General features: G+C 37.3%; 1 protein-coding gene across 2 annotated transcripts in view; it reads left to right on the top strand.

The window, feature by feature from the left end:
• The first annotated feature begins 5,877 nt into the window (after positions 1 to 5,877).
• Positions 5,878 to 15,171, top strand: part of stag1a (STAG1 cohesin complex component a) — a 46,135-nt gene continuing 36,841 nt past the window's right edge. The window contains exon 1 of one of the 2 annotated variants that reach the window (XM_084120504.1): positions 5,878 to 6,046. The gene's annotated coding sequence lies outside the window, so the exon portion shown is untranslated. The remainder of the gene's footprint in view (positions 6,047 to 15,171) is intronic. The other variant, XR_014607195.1, reaches the window with a different exon arrangement.

The raw sequence follows: 15,171 nt of genomic DNA, 5'->3' as shown, positions 1-15,171 counted from the left end.
ACATTGTGTCTCTTCCATTTATTCATGAAGGCCAAAATTAGGAAAATGGACAGAATGAGCCCTTTACCATGTTAAAAGGAAAAAAAGTCATATAAAGTCATGGTATAGCTTTAATGTTTTTTTGTGACTGGGTATGTTTAGGCATAAAATCATGAAAAAAAAAAATCAAACAATATGGATCATAAATTCCATATCTCTGTTTCTTTCTTTGTGGAGAAGAGAAGACGAGTATCCTTTAACTGAACAGAGCTGCTCACACTTACATGTTCTGTAAAGTTAAAAAGAGAAAAATACATTATTGTTACAATTTTTAAAGTTATAATTTATAGACATATTAAGAAAGAAATCATTTACCTGTTGAGAGAAGAAAATTATAAACGCAACACTTTTTTTTGCCCCCATTTTTCATGAGCTGATCTCAAAGATCTAAGACTTTTTCTATGTACACAAAAGGCCTATTTCTCTCAAATATTGTTCACAAATCTGTCTAAATCTGTGTTAGTGAGCACTTCTCCTTTGCCGAGATAATCCATCCACCTCACAGGTGTGGCATATCAAGATGCTGATTAGACAGCATGATTATGGCACAGGTGTGCCTTAGGCTGGCCACAATAAAAGGCCACTCTAAAATGTGCAGTTTTATCACACAGCACAATGCCACAGATGTTGCAAGTTTTGAGGGAGCGTGCAATTGGCATTCTGACTGCAGGAATGTCCACCAGAGCTGTTGCCCGTGAATTGAATGTTCATTTCTCTACCATAAGCCATCTCCAAAGGCGTTTCAGAGAATTTGGCAGTACATCCAACCGGCCTCACAACCGCAGACCACGTGTAACCACACCAGCCCAGGACCTCCACATCCAGCATCTTCACCTCCAAGATTGTCTAAAACCAGCCATCCGGACAGCTGCTGTTTGCATAACCAAAGAATTTCTGCACAAACTGTCAGAAACCGTCTCAGGGAAGCTCATTTGCATGCTCGTCGTCCTCATCGGGGTCTCGACCTGACTGCAGTTCGTTGTCGTAACTGACTTGAGTGGGCAAATGCTCACATTCGATGGCGTCTGGCACTTTGGAGAGGTGTTCTCTTCACGGATGAATCCCGGTTTTCACTGTACAGGGCAGATGGCAGACAGCGTGTATGGCGTTGTGTGTGTTTTAGCGGTTTGTTGATGTCAGCGTTGTGGATCGAGTGGCCCATGGTGACGGTGGGGTTATGGTATGGGCAGACATTCCACAGGCCACAATGAACAACCTGATCAACTCTATGCGAAGGAGATGTGTTGCACTGCGTGAGGCAAATGGTGGTCACACCAGATACTGACGTTTTCGGACCCCCCCCCCGGACCCCCCGGACCCCCCCGGACCCCCCCAATACAGTAAAACTGCACATTTTAGAGTGGCCTTTTATTGTGGTCAGCCTAAGGCACACCTGTGCAATAATCATGCTGTCTAATCAGCATCTTGATATGCCACACCTGTGAGGTGGATGGATTATCTCTGCAAAGGAGAAGTGCTCACTAATACAGATTTAGACAGATTTGTGAACAATATTTGAGAGAAATAGGCCTTTTGTGTACATAGAAAAAGTCTTAGATCTTTTGAGTTCAGCTTATGAAAAATGGGGGCAAAAACAAAAGTGTTGCATTTATAATTTTGTTCAGTGTATGTTGACAGTAGCTGATAGCTGAGCTCCAGAAAATCAGTAATGAGGAGGTTTTGACAGAATAAAGAACCCTAAACTCTATCACAAAGAACCATTTCAGCATACAAAGGATTCTTCAGGACGATACGGTATAAATAAAACTGTCACTGTGTGTAAAGAACCTTTAAAGAACCATCTTTTTTAGAATGTAGTCTTTATCATCTGCAGTGTAAATAGTGTGAAACAGCAAATAGAGTGGGTTGGTTGTTAGCAGCTTTAGCCCGGTGTCGGATATCTCTGCAGTGTGAGCTGTGAGGTCTGCATTGTGGGATTTATCTCTTCGATTAGGATCTGTCCCCACATAGCTTGTGACTCTGCTGCAGCCTATAATAGCTCCTAATATAAAACTGATGCACTCACCGGCGACCAGGCGAGGTGAAACACATTCCCTTTTAATGCCTGAGCAGGGGAGAGGCAGGGAGATGAGGCATGAAGGAGATATACACCGTACGCTCCTTAAACATGTTAGCACCGTTCCAGGCGAGCTCTCACTGACTTTAAGTGATTCAGAGAAATCATTAAACCAGTAGACACCATCTGGCATACTTTATCTATCTATCTGTCCATCCATCCATCTGAAATATACTACTACTGAATTTGACCAAAGAGTCCAGGAGGGTGGAGGAGCAGAGGCAGACCAGGGGAGGGATGGAAGGCCAGGCCCATGAAGGGGAAGAGAATCTAGATCATGGCCTGGACTCTGAAGTGGTAGCGGGCCTGGGTCGTGGAGCACTGGCGGGCCAAGCTCCGCATCCGCTGGAGCTTGGTAGCTATAGCTCCCCCCAAAAAAATCTCCTGGGAAAACTGGGCAGTCATGATGTGAAGGTGAGCCGACCGCGACGGCTGGAGGCTCTGGCGTGGCGGCTGTGACATTAACAGGCTCTGGCTTGGCAGGCATGACTTGAACAGGCTCTGGTGTAGAGGGTACTTTGGGATGGCAAAACCCACAGTAAATGAAGAGCAAGTCAGGATTAAAGCATAGTCTATATTGACCCAAAGTCCCTGGGAAATTGCTCTCAGGCATAAGGTAACTTAGAAAGTAATTAAGTCCATGGCGAAAAATGTCCTTTATGGCAACCTCATTAAAGTCCCCCACATGGCAAAGCTCACAAAACTCTTCAACATAATCCTCAATAGGACGGTTACCTTGACAGAGGCAAACTAGGGACTGCCGGGTTCATTTTGGGGGTCTTCTGTGGGGGTTCATGATTCCACTGGAGGCGAGCTTGATGAACCCAAGTGCAGTATTTATTTAACATAAATTGTGTACAAAATAAACAAAGACTTGACTAAGCATGACTTGACTTGACTTGACATAAACTTACACTCACCAAACAGTGGTTACCATACCATATATATATATTTTTTTGGTAACACTTTACAATAAGGTTCCTTTATTAAACATTAGTAAATGTATTAACTAACATGAACTAACAATGAGCAATACATTTACTACTGTTTTTGTTAATCTTTGTTAATGTTAGTTAATCAAAATAAAGCTGTTCATTGTTTGTTCATGTTAGTTCACAGTGCATTACCTAATGTTAACAAGATTTTAATAAAGTATTAGTAAATGTTGAAATTAACATTAACAAAGATGAACAAATGCTGTATAAGTGCAGTTCATTATTAGTTAATGTTAACTAATGTAGTTAACTAATGAACCTTATTGTAAAGTGTTACCTTTTTTTTATTGGTATCAGTTAATATTAGATATGCTCATTTCAAATACTTACACATTTAAATAACATTTAAAACACCCCTGTCATCTTTTAACAAAGTTAAAAAAATCTAATGGTTTAATTCAAATGTAATCAATTTTATCTATTTTTTATAATGCACGTAAATAATGTTGTGATGCCTAAATTGGCTGGTAGTATTTAAAATGATTAATTTTATTTCGTTATACTGTTATAATATTATAAAAATGTTATACTATCTAAAAAACAAAACAAAAAAACATTTATTTTATTTCTGGTTAAAAACAGAAATGGTAAAAGTGGGTAACAGTTTATTTTACAGTGTCCTTGTTACATAATTTACATGTACTTACCATAGTAATAGCAGTAAATTATGCATAATTACATGCAACTAACCCTCAACCAAATCCTAATCCTACCCTAACCCTATAGTAAGTACATGTAGTTGCTTAATATTACTCAGTACTTAAATATATAATTACACAATGACACCTTAAAATAAAGTGTAACCAAAAAGTGTATATAATTTTAATCTGTTTCTGTCTGAATTGTTTGTCTCTATCAAATGTACCCAGATCTGAGCTATACAGCATATTTAAATTTTATTTTATTTTATTTATTGATTTATTTGAATAGGGACTGTAACAAAATAAAAAAAATAAAACATGGTTCCGAGCTGAAAAATATGCATTGCATAAAGAGGATAGCATGCTAATTTGCATCTCAGGTCTCTAAAAAGGCTTTTCTAAGAAAAATAAATAAATAAATAAATACCAGCCCTGCTTAGCTAGGTGAAACGTGTTACTAGATGTAGTAGGCTACATACATACAAATACAGTACATACCTAAATATCTCTAAAAAACATATTTTAAGGATACTTCCAACCCTGGAAACATGAATAAATGATTTAAACAATAATTAAGTAAATTTACATAATGTTTTAATATTAATATTTTTATGACAAGTAGCCTACTACAAACTAAACTACTACGAGAACTTTTTAAAATGAGAGTATTGTGCCTATTGCATTATCAAACAAAATGTGAATATACTATAAATGTTTTTTTGTTTGTTTTTTATTGTTTCACACACATTATATTATATATTTGATGTCTCAATTGTGTGTAGGAAAATAGCACAGAAACAGCAAATCAAGAAAATAACATGTCATCCCAATTTGTTTGGCACAGCATCTGTGGTGGTCTGACAGGTTGTTTTCATTGTGATTTTGGTCTTTCTCTTAATTTTGAATGACTCATCAGCCCTGCAACAAGACGAGAGGCCAGCGTGGACCAGACCACAGCTCTACAGGCCATCTCAGTGTGAAGACCACCCACATACATTACACTCCAATCCCCTGGTGCAATTACACAAAGATCAATACAGATTAGTCAATTACTGAAGACTGAGAGCTTTATTATTTTATGTTGTTTTTTCGAATAAATGGAAATGTGTAGAAGAGCAAAGAAAGCCAGCCGACAAGATTCAAATAAAGTGCCTCTATTATACTATTTTAAAGGTTCCTATGAGGTCTCCTACAACAGGTTGACATGCATTAAAAGTAAAAAAAAAAAACACTTTAATTTTCTCATAATATACATGGCAGATCACCACATTGTGCATTATGCAAATGTACCTTCTAGTGACGTAGAACCGTAAAGGATTCTAATAAAAACCACTCGTAAAGGCGGTTCAGAGTCGATTCTTTCTTTTGGGAGAAACTTTATTTAGTTAATAGGGGCACTTTAATGCAATCAGAAATAAAGAGAGAAATAGGCCTTAAAAAGGAAGTAGGCTAAAACATGACCATACTTAATGATAAAAACCAACTGACCATTCACTGGGATATGCAATGCTATTGAACACAAATTTATTTTGAAAGTTAAAAGGAATACAAATCATTATAATACATATTAGAATAACTGTATTAAGTTCAAAGAAAGGATAGCAGGAGTTTACAATTTATGGAGCTCCTGATACAGCACTTAGAAGAAAGAACAAAACAGAACCAAATTAAAGAAAAGAAAAGAAGAAAAAAATAGGAGGGGGAGAGGGTCTTAGTCTAATAGCCTAGCATAAACAAGTCCAAAGCGGAAAGAAGTTTCAGGGCATTTCTGTCATACATCCATTGAAGAGATTTTACAAATAGCTTCAAATCATTGTTCCATCCATTTATAGAGCTCCTGAAACATCAATCACACAATGAAATAGGCTATTATGCTATATCAATAATGTTGACCAATTATGTTTTATCATTCTATAGTTTAAACGCCAATAGTCATGAATAACTCGTCTTTCATGAGAAGAAACACATTAGCACCAAAATCGTGCTAATTTAGCGTATAAACAGCAGACATGCTTGTCCTTGTTTATATGAGGGTCTCTCCTCCTCCCCCTGCCGCCCGCCGAGTCTCGGCTACTCTCGGCTGTGTCCGCCAGAGGGCGCTCGGGCTCCGGTGTCAACACGCGCCATTCGATTGTGGAAAATGCCACCAGATGGCGGTTTAGGATTGCTGCTCTTCTGAAAGGCGCGGTTCCTTCTCCTGGTCCAATTTTCAATTAAAAAATCCATATTTAGCAAAACTTTTATCGAATTCCGAATAGCGGGAACGCCGACCTTTACGACCATGAGCACCCCAGGTGAGTTGTATGCGTTTTTGTGCCGTTAGTGGCGTGTGAAGGGTAGCGGGTCTGGAGATTAAAGATGGAGGACAGCGAGGCTGGTGGGGGATGGGCGGCTTCTCCTCTGCTCTCACACTGACTGCATCTCCTCAGGCCAGATCCACACACCCGCAGCCGAGCTCTGGCTGCTCGTCTGCGGCTCTGTGAGCACACACGGCTCGGTCATGAAGACACGGGCTTATTTTCTTAAGTGTAATTGAGCTCATATGTGTCTGCAGAGCTGTCTCGGGTTTGTCGCCGACAGAGAGCTCATTATATAATGATCACTTTATGGCACTGATTGCTGCGGGCTCGAGTAACGTAGATACTGGTTTGTTTCTCAAGTTTTTTTCTTAGGATATAATGAATGTCCCGTTATTTGATCTGTCAAAGCCAAGAAATTATTACAGACTTGTCAACAGCAGCCTTAAAATGTAATCTGGTGTGCCTGAGTCATGATAATAAGATTAATCCCAGGGTAAGAGACGGTGTGAGGAGAGAAGGACAGGTGTAATACTGTTGCTATAATAGAGGAATATAACGTGAGAGACTTTAGTGGGTAAATATGTGTGAGGGGGGAGGGGTTGAGTTTTCACCTTTGTTTTTTTTCGTCTGTACTTTCTCAGACTGAAGGAAGATCACACTAGTAGTGAAACTTCACAGTCAGCCCACACATCACCTGTGTTATTACAGTTATTTCTCTGTTTGACTCAGCATGTCAACTTGGCTAGTGAGGAAACTGACTTCTAAATGATTTTAAAGGCCCTTTGGTAAATGTGTTGTGGCTGAAATGTAATATTTGGGAGCAGTTATCCTCCTCAAAGTTCAGCTTCATCTCATAAACACAGAAACACTCCCAAATCTCCGGTTCAAGATGTTTGTGTCCACTGGTTTATGTTATACATGCATAGCAATTCCCAGATTTATTTTATTGTAGATTTTTTTGCTGAGAAAGGTTTATTGGCTTTCCTGGGAGGTAGTGAAATACAGTGTTTTATTGCTATAGTTTCATTACTTCAAATAAATCCAAAATAATACATTTTAGATGAAAATATTACAATAAAAAACATAAATTATATATTAATTAGAAATGGTGCCTTGGGAACTAAGTTGCAGTATTAAAGTTACTAAAACTGAAATCAAATAAAATTGAACTAAATAGAAGCTAAATAAAAAACTTCTAAAAATAAAATAAAATGTGAGTTGAAAATATAAAAATTAAAGCTAATTAAAAATAATAATAAATACTATAACAGTGTAAATATAATACTAATATAACACTGGTTTGATGATGGAAAAAATATGGAAATTAGTAAAATCTTAAAAATCCACTGAAAATCCACAGAAGTTATACAGATTTAAATATGAACAGAAAAGTCATTGGATACATAACATAATAATAATTAAAATCATAAAACATGTCTTGGAAAATATTTTTTCTACTTTTGTTTCTTATGTTTAGCTTTAAAATATGAGAATTTTCATGATATAATATATATATATATATATATATATATATATATATATATATATATATATATATTGAAAGGCTGAAATACTGTTGGTCAAAAGGTGTGGGAACCCTGAGTGTTATTCTGAAAGTACAAAGGATTGAAATGTAAGCCTATATTTAGCTCGATAACCTCATTGTCTGGTAATTGTTGTCCTGTGATTATCAAAACAACAACTTCACATTCTTGCATTTTCAAGCCAGACAGCCCTGGAAAGATTTGTGTCAGTTACTTTGGCTTTATTCTGGTCAAGGGCGTAGATTTGGTTTGAACATTGGGGGGGTTGAAGTTTGGGTCTGCATATTTTTCATGTGATCATGGTATAAATATTGGGGGGGTTGTAATGCATAGATTTAAATATTGGGGGGGTTATCTCCCCCCCAACCCCCCCACAAACTACGCCCCTGATTCTGGTTATATTTACTGATCATTCTTATTATACAGTCCTACAGTTTTACATTAAATCGTGAATTTTATGATTTCATGCAGTATTCACTGGACTGCAATGTTAAGACCTTATGCTGTGGCCTCTTTACAGTCTTAAAGGTCCATATTGTAATATTGCTGTAATTTTGAAGTGTGTCCCGCAAAGCGTTGCACTTCGGGACACGCAGCGGTCAGGAAAACCACTCGCTGACTTTTTCTGTGATGTGCAAATAATGTAACCCTTTTTTTTATGCAGAGTTACCCAAAGGAAATCAGCACGAGCACGTAGCACATCCTGTGGTTGAAAGTGTGGGCTTTAAAAAACCATCTGGAGAAAACTGACTCCAGTTCAGTTTGTGAAATGTGTAGCCTACCTGACTGACAAGAGACTTTTAAAACAAGCCAACCATGTACTTGCTTTCCTACTTTTCCTAATGGATTGAAAGTATAAAATCCTGCTATGCAAAGCTGAAAGGTGTTGAGTACCCCGTTACGTTCAGGCAGTGATCACATCAATGAGAACAAGATCTGTGATGTAGTTTAGAAACGTTTAACAGTGGCTCACCAAGTCCTTCAGCAGCCAAAACCTGTTCTGTGTCCACATCTCCATTTGTTTACTACTCCTCACAACACAATCATTATGACATCTTCCTTTTTAAGAGTAAGTTAGAAGGCATGTGTGTACTTGTACATGTCTTTCTTATAATTGCAATTGTGCTTGTTCAGAATGATCTGTTTGACATCAACAGGGTTTACTTTAGTGTCATGCCAGGCATGCAGAAAAGGCCAACACTGTCTGTATGTTATCTATTCTATATAAACCAGATGAGTCTGACATTAGTGCATGTATATAAATCATTTATAAATCATGCTTACTGTTACACTTACTGTTATGATATAAGTGGACATTTTGTGTTGGATCCTATTTCTGATCTTTAGCTCATTTATACATACTAGTCTTGATACAAAATTAATAATGACATAGGCTACCCTCTACTTTTGGAGGGTTAAAAGTTTCAGCTTCTTTTCATCAGTACATGACATTTTACCAGATCCATTATAATATTGCCTTATCTTTGCTGAAGGATTGCTGTACATCTGGGCTTTTATTCATGCAAAATGATAAACACAAAATTAGCTTTACCCAAGTTTATTTTGAATGGCTTTTGAGTCATTCACTTGGCACGGTGCAGCAGATTGCTCGCTACAGTTAATCAAGTGTCTTTGTCAGGCCTGAGGCCAAAAACTGTCTCATGAAAAGGGTGAATGAGCTGGAAGGTTCAGTCTGTTGATGCTAAAATTATATTAACATGCGAAAGAGGCTCTTTTACTATGAAGTATCTGCTTTGATTTACTTGTATACCCCTTTCACACAGAGAGTTGATCCCAGAAAATTGCCATATAATTGCTAAAGTGCCTTCCGTGTGAATGCAAACACATCCTGGGATCAGTCCTGTGCGAACAAAAGGCAGGACCAATGCCGGAAAGGGTGTGTTGTAGTGATGACACTGAAGCAGAGATAGTTTGTCAGCTTAGTGGAACGGTACACAATGTGCTAGTTTATGATTGAATCAGAAAAAAAAATGGTTTCTTGAGAGAGAAATTGCAGATCATAAGCAAACTTAGACGCTGTAGAGAAATTACTGGTCTGAACGCACCATAGACTGTAAAAAAAGATGGACGACACCAATCTCTCCCATTGGTGAAAAGTGAAGCCACCTAAGTCCTAATATGGCGCTGACATCTTGCACAGATTTGGGACCTGATTCTGTGCAGTGGTGAACGTGGGACCCGAGTCTGTTCAGTAGTGAGGGTGGAGTGCCTCACTCCCGCAGAAAGTTTACTGTGTGAAATAAAGTTATGAACATGTAGAAATTAAAGATGAAGCTCCAATCTCCTTCCGAAAATCCCCCCAAAAAGTCTGTTGGTGCCTCGGTGACTACTTCGTTTAGAGAAGCTGTCAATCATGACGTCACATTCCCGTTTTTATAGCATCAAATAACTAACTAAGACCAAACTAACACTTAAAACTTACACCAGCGTGATAAAAACGACCTAAAATGACAGAAAATTGTATTTGAAGTGTAGTTTAATTGTTTAGTTTCCATCGCGTCCCATTAGACTACATGAAGAGGGCGGGGTTTATGACCTATACTGGGACCAACCACCTGGGGGGCGATCGAGACACTTTGGCTTCACTTTTCAGGAGTTGTGCGACACGCTTGGGAACGCACGCACAGATTCTGGAAAATCACTGGCAGTGTGAATGAACCGAAATCCAAACGAACACATGATCAGTGTATTTTCTGGAATCTCTGTGTGAAAGGGCCTTTAGGATTTTCATCAGTTTTTGTCAGGTTGGGGCAAATTCAATCGTAGTTGGTAGATTAGGCTACAAAACAAGGTGTTTAACCAGACATGGCGAAACTCAAATTAAGTCAATTGCTTGAAAACCTAATAATTCTGACATTAGTTTTCATCATTGAACTTTATCAATCTCGAATTTTAACATCGGCTCAAAAAACTGATGGATAGTCATAAATGGTTTAAAAACTGGTATGAATTTTACTATATAAATATTGAAAAGGTACTTGTTTATGTCACTTTATTTAGGTTATCATATGTTATTGTCATAATGGCTTTTATAATGAAGATAAAAAGTTGCCAGGGTAAAATATTGACATAAATGTATTTAAAAAAAGTTGAAATTATGAAAGGCATGGTCAAATTTTCTACGATACTTTTAATAATGCCATCATATAACAAAAGAGGAAAACTGAATATTAGTTTTAATAAAGTTTAATAATGAGTCATAAAATTGGCCATAGTCTAAAACCCACCCTCGTTTTAGCAGTAACTGCTCCCCCCGTCAGCCGTGGGTCTGTAGCAGATCTGTGAGATTACCAATTATATCACCTGACATCTTCAGTTTGTCAGCAGACTGCTCCGATACGTCTACAGTACAGATATGTGATTATCTTCTCTGCCGATGTTACCCTCAAAACAGACGTGAATGGTCCTTTGTGTTCAGTGAAAGAATGTGATTGAAGCTTGTTAATGTGCAGCAGTTCTTGGAGTAAGACGGCTCCATGCTGAGTCTCTCCTCCCTCTCCTTCAGTCTCCATTTTGAGAGCGCCTGCAGCGGGGCGGCCATGACTGCTGCTGCAGTGACACCAACACAAAAGCACTCTGCCTGTCCCATTCAACTGCATGTGACCAGCGCAAACTCACTACTGTGGGGATGAAAGTGCTTTTGCTGTTGTTTAGGTTGCTGTCTGTGAAGGATTTAATGGTATTGTCTTCTGGTGAAACACATTTGCCAGCCTCTAGTGAAGCTCCCAGTGGATCTGTCTCATCAGTTATTACTGCAGTTTCTCACACATTCAGCACCAGCTGCTGGTGTGTATGTGTGCGCGTAACCTTAGAGAATGCGAAATGTCTTTCTCAGTCTTCAGGACCTTCTCTTTTTCACAGTTAATTTGTGTGAAAACAGTGTTTGGTGTCTCTGCTGAACAAACCCTCCAGAATAATGTCACGTCTCAAACTAAGCCACAGCTGCATTCACACACCCCACATTGTAAAGTGATTTTACACTAGAGTCAACAGTCTGCCTCTGTTTATCAGGTTTGATGTGCATTATTTTATTCATTTTATTAGTTGTACCAGGGTTTTGTATATGGATGGTATCAGCAAGGATATCTAGATCACTACATATCATATTATTATTTATAGGCTTAAATCAGGGTTCACCAATCTCGGTCCTGGAGGGCCGCTGTCCTGCAGAGTTTAGCTCCAACCAGCTCCAGCACACCTGTTTGAAAGTTTCTAGTATGCCTAGTGAGACCTTGATTAGCTGGTTCAGGTGTGTTTAATTGGGGTTGGAGCTAAACTCTGCAGGACAGCGGCCCTCCAGGACCGAGATTGGTGAACCCTGGCTTAAATAGTAAAACCATGCTGGATAATCACTACCACGGTCAAATTATATTATGGTTAAGTAGCCTAAACACACGTAAAAACTATACACGCACACACCTTCATAAAGAAACTGCCATAATTTTATAACAAAAATTAATTACCCACCTAATTAATGAAATACAATTTAAACAGGCCTAACTATATTCTTAGTACCAGTGGTTAGAAGATAACTGAAAAGTTTTGTGTAAGCCAGGGGTTTTCAAACTTTTTGGAGTCAGGGACCCCTTATAGGGTAGAATTTTTTTCCAAGGACCCCCACATAATTATAACAGTGATTAAACCCTAAGTTAATGTGTGAGAGAGAGAGAGTAATTAACATAATATGCTTGATTTATTGGTGCAAACAGTCCCTATAATAAATGTAGTTTTTAATAATAGGCTACAGCTCAATTTTATTATTTACCATATTTTCCAGAAGTTGCATCGGTGGAAGTCGCATTTTATTATTAGATTAAAAAATAATGTAAAATACTGGTAGGCCTAAATAAAACGAAACGTTAACAAACTCTAAATATTGTAAACATGTATTTTACCTCTCCTCACTCTAAATCCTTTCAATTTAATGGCTTTTAAACCTTTTGAATACCAAGACTAACAAACTTATTTAAGGTGAAACTGAAACTGCATTGCTTCAATGAACGAGTCGTTAGTTGCTATTTATCATGTATAGAAGGCTTTGTACTTCTCCCGTGTCCCAATAGCCACTCAAAATAGCATCCGTCACATACTCAAAAAAAGTGTTGGAATAACACCACGGCATGCTCACGCTGAGTGACACAACTTACATGTACAACGGGCAAATTAAATAACTTTTCTATGTTTCTATGAAAATGTTCACCTGAGATTTGGAACCAAATCAAAAAATGATTTTTATAATGATTTTACACTGAGATTGGTATTGGTATATTAGTAAAATCTGTTGACTTTAGCAAATTAGCAATCTTTGTTATATTATTTGCAATTGGTGACAATTTGCATACCTGTAACTCAAAGAGTTTTAAATATATCTTTATATCCTTTTAAATTTTAATCTTTACAAACTGTTGGTATCTTATTTTGAAAGGCTGTATATGGTTCATTTGCAGAGATAGAGGGATTTCAATGTGGCTCCATGAGTAAATTGTACACATTTTAAGGGGTCAAAACCAAATGTAGGTCACTTTGCAAACAGCTGATACTTTTTTTTAAGAGGAATGTCTGAAGAACAAATTGTTGAAACTAGTAATGTAGCTTGTTTCCCTCTATGAAAATAATTGCATAGAATATACCTGTAACTCTAGGGCCTGGTTTCACAGACAAGGCTTAGATTTAGCCAGGATTAGATCTTAGTTCAATTAGGACATCTAAGTAGATTTTATAAATGTGCCTTAGGAAAAAATAATAATACTGGCGTGGAAGGTGTGCATCTTGAGACAAAACAATGGCACTGACATATTTTAAGATATGTCAGGGCAAGTTGCTTTCAGTTAAAACAGCTCAAACATGCATTTTAGTCTGAGACTATTCTTAAGCCTTGTCTGTAAAACTGGGGGTGAAAGTATTAAAGATATCTTAATATTTATATTCTGGTTCCTAATGGTCCTTGCACACTGAGTCCAAAATTTTCCGTATGCATTTTTTTTAGTGCTGGGCAACGCGATTAATCACATCCAAAATAAAAGTTTGTGTTTACATAATATATGTGTGTGTGTGTATAATTATTTTGTATATATAAAAACACACATATGCATATATTTAAGAAATATTTGCCTGTACATACTGTATATATATTTATACTTCATTCATATGACATATACATATAAATATTTTATATGTAAATAACACATAGTTTCCCAGCACTAGTTTTTTCATATTTGTCATTTAGTGGCTCTGAATTGTCAAAACACCTCTCAAAATGCTTGCTACAGATGCCAAAAACACAGAAATTTTTTTTATGCCAGACGAAAGTTGCGGAGGCAGTGTGTAAATGTGATTGACACAACGTGAGGTCGTATTTATTTTTTTAACGAGCGGAAATTTCGGACTCAGTGTGCAATGACCTTAAGAAATGTTTAATTTGGAATCGTCATTTTTAAGGCCCTATCAATCTCAGGGATATTGGGATCCCAATGCAGCTCCACATCCAAATTGTTTATTTGACCCATTTTCAATGATTAAATGTTAACTGTGGGTAATGTATGAGCAGTGTAAAACATTAAATAAGATAACCCTGGATTCCCATTTAGCCGGGGTTTAGAATTACCCAGGGTGAAGCCCTTAAATGTTTAAAAGTTTGAGGTATTATCACTGATTCCACCAAATATGCCCCTTAGCAGTGGACACCACTCGATCTATGACTAATGCTTCACATATAATAACAATAGGAAATAAACGGAGCAATTCCGATATGGTCCTCACACCATCGGTGCTCGAACCCTAATTATAATACTTAAACAATCTTGGTTTATTGATGTGAATACAATGTGTGGTGAGATCAAACACACTTTCCTAGGAAGCATGAAACTTGTTCTTAACATGTAGTTACGAGACTGCATATTTGAAATCTTGCTAGCTTCAGAAGCTGTTAAAAAAGATATATATATATTCTTCCAAATATCTCTGAAATTGAATCAAATATAGAAACATATGAAAAGACTACTGCAAGTTAATGTGCCACAACTTGACCATTTCAGTGTATTTTTGGCACTCAGTTTTGATGAAAGGAAGCAAGCTACATTTTTAGTTTCAACATTATTTATTCTTCAGACATTCCCCTTTAATTACAATAACAAGTATCAGCTGTATGCAGAGCGACCCACATTTGGTTTTTGACCATTGAAAATGGGTAATATTCAACAATTTGGACATGGAGCCGCATTGAGATGCCCAGATCTCTAGGATTGAACTAGGACCCTAAAAATTAACACCTCACACAAGAAACATTAGCTAAGAACCAGAATGTAAAATCATATTGAGATATCTTTAATGCTTCTTGAGTTACAAGCATGCAAACATTGGGAAGTTATTATGTTACTCAGACAGGTATGTTTTATGCAGTTGTATAAAAAAAGAAAGAAAGGGAAACAAGTTTCAACATTATTTGTTCTTTAAGTTTAGATTTTCCTACAAACTATCATATGCATGGAAAGTGACCCATATTTTGTTTTTGACCATTGATAATGTGTACAATGTAACAATTTATTCTTTGAGCCC

Source organism: Abramis brama, assembly GCF_963993115.1.
Source record: "Abramis brama genome assembly, chromosome: 7".
Taxonomy (NCBI): Eukaryota; Metazoa; Chordata; class Actinopteri; order Cypriniformes; family Leuciscidae; genus Abramis; species Abramis brama.
This window is presented reverse-complemented; position numbering and strand designations above follow the sequence as displayed.